Source organism: Tetrao urogallus (genome assembly GCF_951394365.1).
Source record: "Tetrao urogallus genome assembly, chromosome: 7".
Classification (NCBI taxonomy): Eukaryota; Metazoa; Chordata; class Aves; order Galliformes; family Phasianidae; genus Tetrao; species Tetrao urogallus.
The window spans coordinates 51,822,611-51,834,667 of NC_136820.1; the positions used below are offsets into that span (position 1 = coordinate 51,822,611).

The 12,057-nt window shown below is 50.3% G+C and overlaps 2 pseudogenes across 2 annotated transcripts in view; both read left to right on the forward strand.

The window, feature by feature from the left end:
• LOC306948544 (ras GTPase-activating-like protein IQGAP1) overlaps nt 1–2,155 on the forward strand; it is a 30,557-nt pseudogene extending 28,402 nt beyond the window's left edge. The window contains exons 21-22 of the transcript in view: nt 1,068–1,300; nt 2,050–2,155. The product of the transcript in view is annotated as a ras GTPase-activating-like protein IQGAP1 (transcript). The remainder of the gene's footprint in view (nt 1–1,067; nt 1,301–2,049) is intronic.
• Nucleotides 2,156–5,029: 2,874 nt separating this feature from the next.
• The window catches only part of LOC306948545 (ras GTPase-activating-like protein IQGAP1), a 35,510-nt pseudogene continuing 28,482 nt past the window's right edge, over nt 5,030–12,057 (forward strand). The window contains exons 1-2 of the transcript in view: nt 5,030–5,083; nt 5,392–5,497. The product of the transcript in view is annotated as a ras GTPase-activating-like protein IQGAP1 (transcript). The remainder of the gene's footprint in view (nt 5,084–5,391; nt 5,498–12,057) is intronic.

Consider the following 12,057-nt stretch of genomic DNA (forward strand, 5'->3'; position numbering starts at 1 on the left):
ATTTCTTCACACCTCTGATCTCTCCTGTGCATTCAAATCGCACGTGAAGCAGGAGAAGCCCAGATTCTGTGACTTGGCTCTGCGCAGGTTGATGTGAAACACCAGGAAATACTGAAGTGTGTGGCGTGGGACCTTTTGCTGCATGTCAGCGTGCTGGGCCAGTGCCTTTTTGTTGTGGGAATTACTGCAGGCACATATCCAATACGGGTTAGAAGAACATGGATGAGCACGTGGATAACGGGATGTCTTTATCTTTGGGGCCTCAGCGTTCATTGCTGCTCACTTAGCTGGGTGAATTGGACTTCTTTTGAAATGTCAAATACCGCTCATCTTCGGTACTTCTGAGTTTCTTACTTCTGGATTAAATGTTTCTGAGTTCCTCTCAGTTGTGTTTAACTGGGGATCTGTAGCTAAAAATGTTGCTGATTAATCAAAGAGGTATTCTGAGAGAGAGAGAGAAGTGCTCTGGAAAAGGGGCAGAAAGTAGCTGCTGTTTTCTCAGCTCAGCTCCTTGGTTTTCCACGCTGCACCATTTTTGCTTTGTTGGAGATGGTGGTCAATTCTGCACACCTGTGTTAAGAATTAGCTCCTATCCCTTAATGAGACTGCAGTACCAGGTTTCTCTGTAGTGTAGTTGTTCTGCCTTCTGTTAGACTAAGCTTTGTTTAATTCTCAGAGTAACTTTTATGCTTGTATGAGCAATTCTTTGGTAACTTCTAAAAATATATAGACAGGTGGTATTAAAAGTTAAATTTGAAAACCTTTGTGTGTAGGAATATCTGCAGTTGTGTTGTTCTGGAACTAGTAGTGGTCAGTCTTACCGCTTCTATGTTGACAGTTGTGCATTTATTTAGTGTGTGTATGTATGTTACAGTGTGAAACTAAGATTCTTTGGGACAGCACGTGCTTGCTGATGGCAGCGCAGTAGACCCTGCATCTTGAACGGGGCCCACAGTTCACAGGCAAGTAATTTGTCAGAACTCACTGAGAGTAGTTTCAGTAAGACTCAGTGGAGGTCTGTGCCACTGGTTTTCCACGTGTTTTTTTCTCTCCTCAACTTGTCCTAGATTGTTGGCAACTTACTCTATCACAGCTACGTGAATCCAGCCATGGTTGCACCGGATGCATTTGACATAATGGATCTTTCAGCTGGAGGGCAGCTGACTACAGATCAACGAAGAAACCTTGGTTCTGTTGCAAAGATGCTGCAGCACGCTGCGTCCAGTAAGATGCTCATGGGAGACGGTGCACCTCTGAGCATCGTGAAGGAATACTTGTCACAGTCATACCAGAAATTCAGGTAGAAGACTTCAGCTGATTGTGTTGAGGAGTTTGGCAGAGGGCAATGTTGCAAACCAAAAGGAGTGATGAATTTGAAATGTAATAGATTCCATCTCTGTCAAAAAGGAGGTCTGTTGAAAATGAGAGGTTGCCCTTTGGGCTTCCACAATCATTGATAATAATGACATATAAAATACGTAGCTGGAATTTACCAACTAGATATAGTATATTAATGAGCTGGTCAAAACAATTGGCTTTGCCATACAAGCCTCCAGAGTACAGGCTGTTTTTCTATGTGTTTATTATGATATTCTGGCCATTGAAAACTAGAGTGTGCATGCGTTCTTTCCTATATGCACCCTAGTTCTCTGTATGCAAACTAGATGGCACTTTGGATTAAACCAGGCTGGAATTCAGTTGTTTGTATAAGAAGATAACTCTTGAATGAAGAGCTTCTTGATGTCTGTCATCTTTTGTAAGAAAGAAAACTGGAAATGGCTGGGAGTGAGGATTATTCTTGCAGCTGAGACAGAAGGATGGGTGCACAAGGTCATTCAGTCCGTAGACTTGTCCTGCGGATGCTTACAGTGAGCTAATGCCAACATGGCCAGTACCAATAACTGAATCTTCTAGATGGCTTTTGATGTGATAAGCTATAGCTTGTCCAGCTGCAGTAGCTTGGGAACCATGGTTTAAAGAAGAACAGCTGCTGGTATGCTGATTACCTTTTTCTCCTTTTTCTTTTTTTTTTTTTTTTTTTTTTTTCAGACGCTTTTTTCAGGTTGCTTGTGAGGTTCCTGAATTGCAGGATCAATTCAATATTGATGAATATTCTGGCTTCCTTCCTTGTCTATCCCTTCTGCAGAGCTCATAGCCATCAATCTCAACGCTCCAGTCATGGGAGCAGTCCCACCATGTTTCAGTAACAGCAGCTAGATCATAGTTAGCCTGGTGCACAATGGCTACCAGTTCCTCCTGCTTGTTGCTCATGCTGCGTGCATTGGTATAGATGCACTTGAGCCGAGTCATTTGCCTCACTCCCAGCTGTAAAATCGTTCCCCTAGGCTCTTCTCTTGTGCGGCCTGTACTGTCCCCTTCCCCCGTCATAATTAGTTTATTGCACAGGAAGAAAAGCTTGATGTCTGTGCCAAGGGAGACGTACACCGCACTTGCGCTGCCTGGACGATTTGGAAACTGGAAATTCTGGGGTGTGCTGAAGCATGCCCTCTCAGGTCAGTCTAAGCATACATAGAGTAGACCTGTGTAACCAAACAGGTCATAGACAATTAAACCCATTCTGTTGGGAAATACTCTCTCCTTCTAAGTACCTTTAGAACGTGAGTTTCTTCAATTAATTACTCAACTCATTTGCTTTTCCTGAATGATCCTAAGTTCTTTTCTCAGGCTACATCTGCACTCTGCTCAGTCCAAGGAGAATCCCTGCCTGCAGATGCAATGACACAGCATGGCTCACAACCTCATTTTTCATTGCTTACTGTTATGGTAGCTGCCATCCATGTCCACCCTGCGTATTCTTAGAGCTCTTCGGGAGTCCATGGGGCAGACTTATGGTTGAACTAAAGGGAATTTTCTCATATTGCTCTAGCTCCAGATGATTATCCCTAGTATCATTATATTAAAAAAAAAAAAAAACGCGTTTTGAAGTAGTGTGATATATATTCTGTGCCTCAGAATGTGGCACGTTTGGCATGAGAGAGTTTTGAGGCCACGAGGACTGCCCAGACAGCATGAGAACGGTAAGAGCAGAGAGCTATAGGTGATGCAGCGCTATTCGTGCCACCCGCAGGAAGCGGTAGCTGGAACAAAATATGGCCAGAAGAGTGATCAGATTGCGTTTGGTAAGGAACTATTTCATTAGTTCTGGAACTTTGACAAAATGTATATTCAGGATGATGATCAGCATGCCAGGTGCTGGGACCATGCCGAAAGAGAAATGGTCTGGAAACGTCGGTGCAATTTGAAATATATCCCCTTCCACAAAGCCCTCAGATGCATGCTGCAACTGCATCCAAAGCAAGCCAGAGCCCTGTGCTTGTTGTAGCCGGAGCTATCGGTGCCAGGAGTTGCTGCTGTGTTTGCAAGGACGTTGTGTCAGCAGTGTGACGTCAGTGGGGTTGTTTGATGGCAATGAAACAAACAGCTGAATGGTGTACCTCAAGACTAAGAAAAAAGATGGTAGTGGTGACTGTGTGTCTAGGTATAGATAGCTTGATAGAGATATATAGGACTCCAGTGCGGATTTTGCATAGGCCCTGCGCTGCAAGGTACGCTGTTGGGAAGCAATGTCCATCTGCCCGAGGGCAGGAAGGCCCTGCAGAGGGACGGCCTGAGGCCAGCCGTACGAGGCTGCCCAGGAGCAAGCGCTGGGTCCTGCGCTGTGGTCATGGCAACCGCATGGCAGCTTCTGCAGGATTGGGCTGAGGTAGAATTCCAACCGCCCGCTGATTCTAGAATGTTGGGTGCGGTGTTGCAATCTTCTGGTCCTGTGACATGGTCTTGCCTCCCCACCCTGTCGTCATGGCGGAGCAGCCTGGTGGCCCTTAGTGATGTCACAAGCGGCTGGAATGAGGGGAGGAGCAGTGCGTGCTGCGTCCCTTCATTGGAGCGCTTGAGCTCTGCGTGAGTAGCTCGCTTGTTGCCCTTGTGCAGCGACTGAGTGCCTTCGTTTTCACCCCGTCTTGTGCAGCATCTTGTAGGTAAGCTGAGTCAGGGCGTGGGATGGACGGGTGGGCAGTGAGCTGTTGAGAACTGCTGGCTGGTGGAGCTCCTAGCAGCTCACACTGCTTACTCTTGTCCATCGACCGTAACTTTCACCCAGTACCTGCATTCCCTAGCGATCCACAAAGATGGCATTTTTTCCGTGGTTTTTCCCCTGTCATCTTTGCTACATTGTGCAAGCTCTCAGACCTGTTCCTTCTCTCTCCTCTACCTGCTCCCTTGGTGCAGCTTTTGCTCGTGGAAGAACAGAGCAAAGTGACAAGAATCAGCTGCGAGTTCAAGACACTTGTCTACCTTGTTCTGATCTCCTGCCAGGTACGTGCCACGCTTTGTCCCCTCACGTGGTTGACCAGCACTGTGTTGCACCATGTTTAGTAACACAGCCTCACCCAGCTTTGATGGGACACTGGTCCCGTGTGGGTTTTTTCCCTTCCCCTCCAGCTCCGCCCTCAGAAGGATGCTGTGTGTGGTGCTGTGACCAGCTGGTCTGAAGGAAACCTAACCCTTAGGCAAAGAGTCCTAGGCCCAGTTTGTGCCGAGCTGCACAGCGTGACCCAAGGTCACAAGCCCGCACGCTTGGGCTGTGTGAGTGTGCCCGGCAGCTGTAGGGAGCACAGCAGAGATGCAAGCAGAGGAAATCCTTGATGTGCGGGGCTGCAGTAGGTGCCGGTGGTGAGGCTGCTGGGAGCCGTGGCCGGGGAGCAGATGCACCTGCAGCAATGATTCCTCTCACTGCCCTGCTGCTGCGCTGTCAGAGCGCCCTGGGCGAATGCATCTGCTGCTTTGTGCCAGTCCCCATCTGCTAGCAGAGGGACAGCCGCTTGGTCAAATGCTGCCTAATGGGCAGTCCCATTTGAACGGAGTGAACAGAGTGGTTGCTTCTAGAGCACCTGCCTGTGCCAGAGGATAGCCAAGGGTAGTTCTCCAGTAGTCTCTCGATACCGTGGTGTGTGTAGAGAGAAAATATGAGCGTGTTTCTCTTCAGTTCCAGCTTGTCGTGCCTGCTGTGATGGGCGTCGCGTGCAGCGAGATCAGCTGTGGGCCTGACATCGCACGGATGGAGGTAGAGTATGGAGCTCTGATTGGTCTTTGTTCCCTGATTTGAGCCAGCAGAGTGAGCCGCAGATGTGCTCTCCTGCTTTTCAAGAGAGAGCGAATCCTTGCGGCTCTATCAGTGTCACTGAAAAGCTGCCTTAAAGCTGCTTTCTTTCCTTGCTGCGGGCATGTTCTTAGCCTTGCCGTTCCTTCTTGTGTGCCCATGATAAGGACCGAGTGCATTTCCTGCAGCTTTCTCTGCTGACATGCTCCTCAGCCTGAAATCCTCCTCGTTTGCCCTCAGCTCCTCACCGTGGCCTGTGCTCTCTGTTTCAGGCTGAGAACAACGGGAAGCCCGTGCTGGTCCGTGAGGAGTCATCTCTTAATATCCCAGCTATTGGTGCTGCCCACGTTATTAAGAGATACGTTGCCCAGGCACCGGGTGAACTCTCCTTGGAGGTAAGCAGTTAAGGGCGTTCCTTGTTGTCATGTACAGAAGAGTATAACTTGTGAAGCTATCAGGAATATTCTCAGACACCTTCAGAATGTATGGTGAGGCGAAGCCCGGAAGATTCAGTTCCAGATTAGACTTGCAGTGGGTTGGATGCAGGGTTGGGTTAGGGTTAGGGTTAGGGTTAGGGTTAGGAGTTCAGCCATCTCTAAACTATGGCTCTATTTGGCATTGGAATCTTCTGATCAAACAGATTCTGGCCAATATTGTAGCCTGGTGTCTGAGCAACAGCAGACCGGTGTATGGGTGGTGTAGGTCTGTTCAGGAAGCCCTGCTAACTTATGTCTGCAATTTAATCGGAGCTCTTCTGTCCCCTGCTGCTTTTGAGAACCATTTCCTGCAGAACAGCTGTATCCTGTGTGTTGTGTAACGTAGTGACGCTTCTACATCCATGTTCAGTTGCCCGACGGCAAATGCCTGAAGAGCTGCGCTGGTGCAATGGCTCTCAAGCTTGACGATATTGGGCAGTGCAGAAGAGTGCAGTCATTTGAGCTGCGCTTTCCTCCCAGCCGTGCTGAAGCTGGGATTGACGTTGCAATCTCTTGCAGGTGGGAGACCTCGTGTGCATCATCGATATGCCGCCTCAGGAGCTGAGCCCCCGCTGGAGAGGCAAGCACGGCTTTCAGGTAGGCACAAGCTTCAGACGTGAGAGCGCAACTTTGGTCGAGGCAGGAATCTCAGCTTAGAGCTGCCCTGCCTGCACAGCATGGCTCCACATGGAAAATGGTTTCCCTGTGTTGGTGTCAGAGGACTTTCCCTTTTGCTGTAGGCTTGGGCCAGAGCTGAAAGTTGGTCTTTGTAGCAAACTGTCTCCTCAATTAACTTAGAAAGAAGAGCCCTCACAACATGCATCAGGTCACGGCCACTGAACCGCACCTTTGGAAATGCAGCAGCTAGGACACGTGTTTCAGTGTCTCAGAGCACTTGTGCTTGCACCCATGCAGAAGGTGAAGTCACTGTCTTTCAGGAAGTTGCTGCCTGTCAGCTGAGATGAGGCAGGGTAACAGAGCCTCTGCGTGCTTGCTGCTGCTGCTGGCTGCCGAATGCTGGGTAGCTCAGAGCTGGGGATGGCAGCTGCATCTCAGTCAGCAAGCAGAAAGTTCATAGGCTGTGCTAAGTCAGATACAGCTGCATCAATCTATCATAATCTATAGCTTCTGTATGAAGTCTTTCCCTTCGGGCACGCTTGAGATTTAGGGGTGCATAGCATACTTGTCCTTTCCCCGCTCCGTACACAGTTTTATGGATATTTGCCTGCAAATTTTGAATAATTATTAACTTTAAGCAGGCCATTTTTTTGTTGGATTGTCTTACGGAGCATCTGGCAGGCAAGATATGAGGAAAATGTGATGTTTGAACATTTCAGGCCTGAGAAACGCTGCCTTCAGTATCGCACCTCTCTTCTTCTTCTTGTTACAGGTTGGATTTTTCCCCGGTGAGTGTGTGGAGCTCATTAACGGAAAAGTCCCGGAGAGTCTCATCAATTCAGTGCCAAAGCCAGGTACGATGATACATTTGATGGTGCAGGGAAGCAAAATGGAGTCTTTTTTGGGTGTGTTCCGTGTTTAATACCTCCCTTATCCTTCCCACCTTATCCTCTGTGCTGATGATCCTTCATGCATAGCACGGGGCGTATGGCTGGTGTTTTGTAGGCAGGGAGAATGAGGGAAGGCAAAGGCAGTTCTCCTGCAAGTCAGTACGAGGCTGAGAACAGCCAGCGTCCCTGGTGGACAGATAGAGGTCTGGTTGTGCTAGTGACCTGCTTGATCAGAACGTGGCTTTTCAAGAGGGTCCTTAATCCCCAGGTTGAGCAAGCTAAGCAAGAGGAGTGCATTAAACTCCATCAGAACGTGCAGAGATTTGGCCCAGTCCTCCTGTGTTTATGACTGGAATTGGGGAGATCCTAGAATCGTTGTAGAATGGCTTGGGAATGGAAGGGAGCTCAAGGATCATCAAGCTCCAACCCCCTGCCTCAGGATGGGCTGCCAACCAAGCTCCACATTTAATGTGGGACTGGACCAGGCTGCCCAGGGCCCCATCCAGTCTGGCCTTGGACTCCTCCAGGGTTGGGGAAAATCCATTTTTGTATGCACTTGCTCATCATGTTCTTCCCGTTTTGAGGTGCTCTGTAGAATGTGTTGTGCTCGGCCTCGTCCAACGGAGCCAAGCCTAAAATGAACTGGTTTCTTCCTTTTGTTGTGCAGTGCCAAAGAAGCGCGGCAAGCTCCTCTCCTTCCTTCGTTCCGTGGTGAAGGCCCGCCCAAAGCAACAGAAAGAGCGGGAGGTGGAGAAGGAAAGGGTGTTTGGCCGTGACCTGGGAGAGCATCTTCTCCACTCTGGTTGTGATGGTAAGGGACGGCCCATGCCTGAGAGCTTCCCTGTTTGGGAACCTAAAGATGAAAGGGAGATGGTATGTAGCAAGGGGCAGGTTGATACCAGTGGAGAAACGGGGAATGGGAGTTGACGACTGAAAGATCAACTGAGTAGGTGATGGCTGCAAGGTAAATGCTCCCAAGGGACAAGCACATTTGTATTTGCTTAAAGCAAAGCCTGTAAGCCAATCCCCTGGTAGCCTGAAAAGAAAGGAAGCCTTTTGGCCAAAGAGAGTGTCCTGCATCAGTTTCCCAGCTCCTTCCGGGCGTGAGATTTTCCACCTCCGTTCCCGTGGGAGCAGTGATGGGACTTGCAATGTCTGCGGCTTCCCCGGAATTACTTTTTCCAGGCTGATTCCTAGGTCCTGGCATTTCTGGAACGCAAAGAACACATCTCTGTCCAGTTTCCTCAGCAGCTCCTGCAGAGGTGTCTCTGACAGCTTTCCCCTTGAAGGAAGAGCTAAGCAGTAGCCTGGCAGGGCTTAGTGGATGGGATGTGACGGGAGCGCAGCCTGAGCCAGGACTTGAAGAAGGAGCTCCAGTAACCGCCGGCACGTGTTCTTTAGTCCCCCAGGTCCTCCAGAGCTGCGCCGAGTTCATCGAGCAGCACGGCGTGGTGCAGGGGATATACCGCCTGTCCGGCGTCGCGTCCAGCGTCCAGAGACTGCGGTAAGAGTGCTGCGACTGACAGACACAGCTGCCAGCAGGGGCACGTGCCCTGTTGCGGGCGTTCAGAGGCCTGCGGGCAATGCCTTAGCACAGAGTAAATGTCTCCTTTGGGAACATCCCATCCAGCACAGCCGACGTGGTGCTGGTGGCCGAGTGCTTGTGTTCTACTGTACATTAGGAAGCCCTTCCAACTCTGGATTGCATTGGGTGTGGCTTTGGACTTGCTTTCCTCTTTCTCAACCGTTTTCGTGTCCTTCTCTGCAGCCAGGAATTTGAGTCTGAGCAGGTTCCTGAGCTGACCGTCCGCGACGTTCACAGCGCAAGCTCCCTCTGCAAAATGTACTTCAGGGAGCTCCCGAACCCCCTGCTGACCGACCAGCTGTACGACAAGTTCTCGGTAAGCACAAGGCAACGCCTTTCCTTTACCTCTTCCGTGGGCCTCTTGGGAGATGGCTGCAGCAGTGCCCCAGCTCCGAGGCCCTTCTTCTGTTAGCCCCATGGGGTTTACTCGCATGTCTTTGCCACATCCTGCATCGTGCTGATGCCACTTCTTGTGTTCCCCGGAGGTGGTTATTTTCATATTCACAATGCTTGCGAGAATTCATGTGTTCTGTTTTTTTTTTTTTTAATTCTTCGGGGTTTTTTTTTTTTTTTTTTTTTTTGCTATTCCCCAACTATTTCTGGAACGGGAAGGGGATTAATAGCCAAGTGTACTTGGAGATGAATGCCCCCTGCGAGGAGCTGAGCTGCCCAACCAGGCTGTAAACCGGCCCGGTGCTTGGACTCCTTGGCCGTGGTGGCACCAGCTGCGTGCTGCTATGTTCCCCAGATTCCTCTGGGGAGGCCTAAAATCTGTCCCTGTGCTGACCAGCAGCGTGCTGTGCCCATGGTTCCCGGCCCTGCGGCAGGTATCTCGCCTGATTTGTGTCTCAATCCCTTTCTGCCCTTTTCCAGGATGCTGTTGGTGCCACTACGGAGGAGGAGCGGCTGGTCAGAATGCGGGACGTCATCCAGCAGCTGCCCGCTCCTCACTACAGGTCAGTGCTGCCCTCAGCCCGCTGAGCTCAGCCCTGCTGCACTTCAGAGGGCAAAGTGCAATTCCAGGCTTTGTCTCACGCGAGCAACGGGATGCCTGGGTGTGCTGAAACCCTGCATGGGGTTAATTTGTGGGGTCAGTTCCTGGGCACGGGGGCACGCTTGGTGCAGCTGATGGCTGTGGCTGTGCTGTGCTGGAGCTGGGTGCTGCAGCGTGGCACTTGGTCAAGTTGGGTCGACTTCATCTTCAGCATCAGTAGCAGTAATAACAACTAGTGTGAATTGAGGTTTGCTTTGTGAGTCGCAGCACGGGATGCTGGCTGGTGCTGAACATTTGCCGCTCTTGTTTCCCAGGACCCTGGCGTATCTGATGAGACACTTGGCCTGTCTGTCTGCAAACAGCTCTGTCACCAACATGCATGCTAAGAACTTAGCGATTGTGTGGGCTCCAAACCTCTTAAGGTAAACTTCTTTTTCCATTTCAAGAGAACGCTGACATCTGCTCTCCAGTAGAATAAAGCAATCCTCCCTTCTTCTGCACCACATGTGCTCTTCTCCTGTAAAATGTGCAGTGAGTGGCTGACAGCAGAGCAGGAGCCTGGACTGTTCTCCAACCCCACGTGGGCACAATTTCTAGATGAGCATTGCTGCTCTCTTGTTTAGGTGGGACTGGTGTGTCCTTGATCAGCCAGGAGAACTTCTTCAGTGGCATCACTGACTGCCCACTGCGGAAGTCTCCGGAGCCCAGTTAGACAGCTTAGGGCTGCTACAGTTCAGACCTGGGGAAGCGATCTTGGCTGAATGACTTCTAAAACCTGCCTTTTCTGCAGATCACAGCAGAGCGAGTCTGCCTGTGCCAGCGGGAGAGCTGCCTGCATGGAACTGCAGACGCAGTCAGCTGTGGTGGAATTCATCATTGACCACACAGACGTCCTCTTCTGCTCCACATCTGGACCTGACATCGCAGATGGAGCAGGTGAGTGTCTTTCTCCATTAGCTTTATCTTGATCAGACACCTGGATCAAATGCAGGTCTTCTCCAAGTCCTTTGAAATACACTTTCCCCGTTGAGGGGACAGCAGACTTCTGGGCTTAGATTGGAATATGGCATCCAGTTGCTGGATGCTGAGAATGTGCAAGCCCAAACGTGACAAGAAGAAAACCGTCACTGTCATTATGATGTTTTGCAAGCAGGTGAGGCTTGATTAATGTGTGGCAGCGAAGCTTTCTGAGTTCACCGTACCTGCTTTCTAGGGTTTTTGTTTGCCTGTTTTGATACAGGGAGCTGCTCTTAATTATGTCTGCGTCCTTTGCCATAGACACACCTCTGAGCACATGGTTATTTTGAGCTGCTCTTCTTCCAGTGGCTCGGTTAAGCAAGTCTGAGGAAAACACAGCAGCTCCCCCGGACCTGTGATGGCCGTAGTGCTGCCGCTTTCTGATCCTGGCTCTCACCTGTGGTTTTCCCTTACAGGGCACAGTTCTCTGTCAGGGCCCCAGTCTGTGCAGGCGTCTTCTCCTGCCACAGAGCTGCTCAGCCTGGAGGAGGCGCAGGCACGGAGGCGAGGCCACAGCAGCTCTCCTGTGGTTGTGACAGAGAGCAGGGACATAGAGGTGGAAGAAGGCCCCACAGCTGTACGGGGGAAATTCCACACGGTCATCGACTTTCCACCTGAAAGGTAAAGAGGACTTAGTTTTCTGGCACGTGTCATCATTCGGGTGGGTTTTTGTGTTTGTTTCTTTTTCTTCCCATTATTTCTAGTGGCAAAGCTTGCTGAGACCAAATTAAACTAACGGTGCCTGAAGTGTTGCAGTGAATCTGCACTCCCTTTGCACTGTGAGATTCAAGTAACATTGAGTTGCCCACCGGGCTCAGTTTTGCCTCACAACGGTGCCATTCCTTCCTTGCTGGGCAGGCAGTCACGAGATGCACAAAGCCACGCTGACATCTACCCTGGCCTGTGCTGGCTGTACCTGGAAACATTGGGGTTTTCCAGATTTCAGAGCCTCGTGCCTGAATCCAGTTCTGGTTCTCCTCGAAGCAGAGCTGTTGGTCAGACCTGCTGGCACTGGAAACTAGACATGGCAGTGAGATGGGCTGATGAGCTGTCAGTGTCAGAGTCCGAGATGCTTTTGAAGTTCCTTTATGGCTGTGCAATTCCTCAGCCAGCAGTTATGCCTGCCTACTCAATCAAAGCCATTCTTTGATGCTGTCCTGTGCAGGTGTGGAGCCTGTGGACTCACATGCTCTGCATCTTGCTTGACACAGTGGAGGGGAATTTAACCAGCAAGACTTCAGGGCTGAGCTATAGGAATGGAACCATCCTCAACTGCTTGAAATGGAGCGAGTTTCTAAGCTGTGTTTCAGCAGGAACCAGGCGGTGCTAGGAACAAGCAACTGTTGGCACGAGCTCAG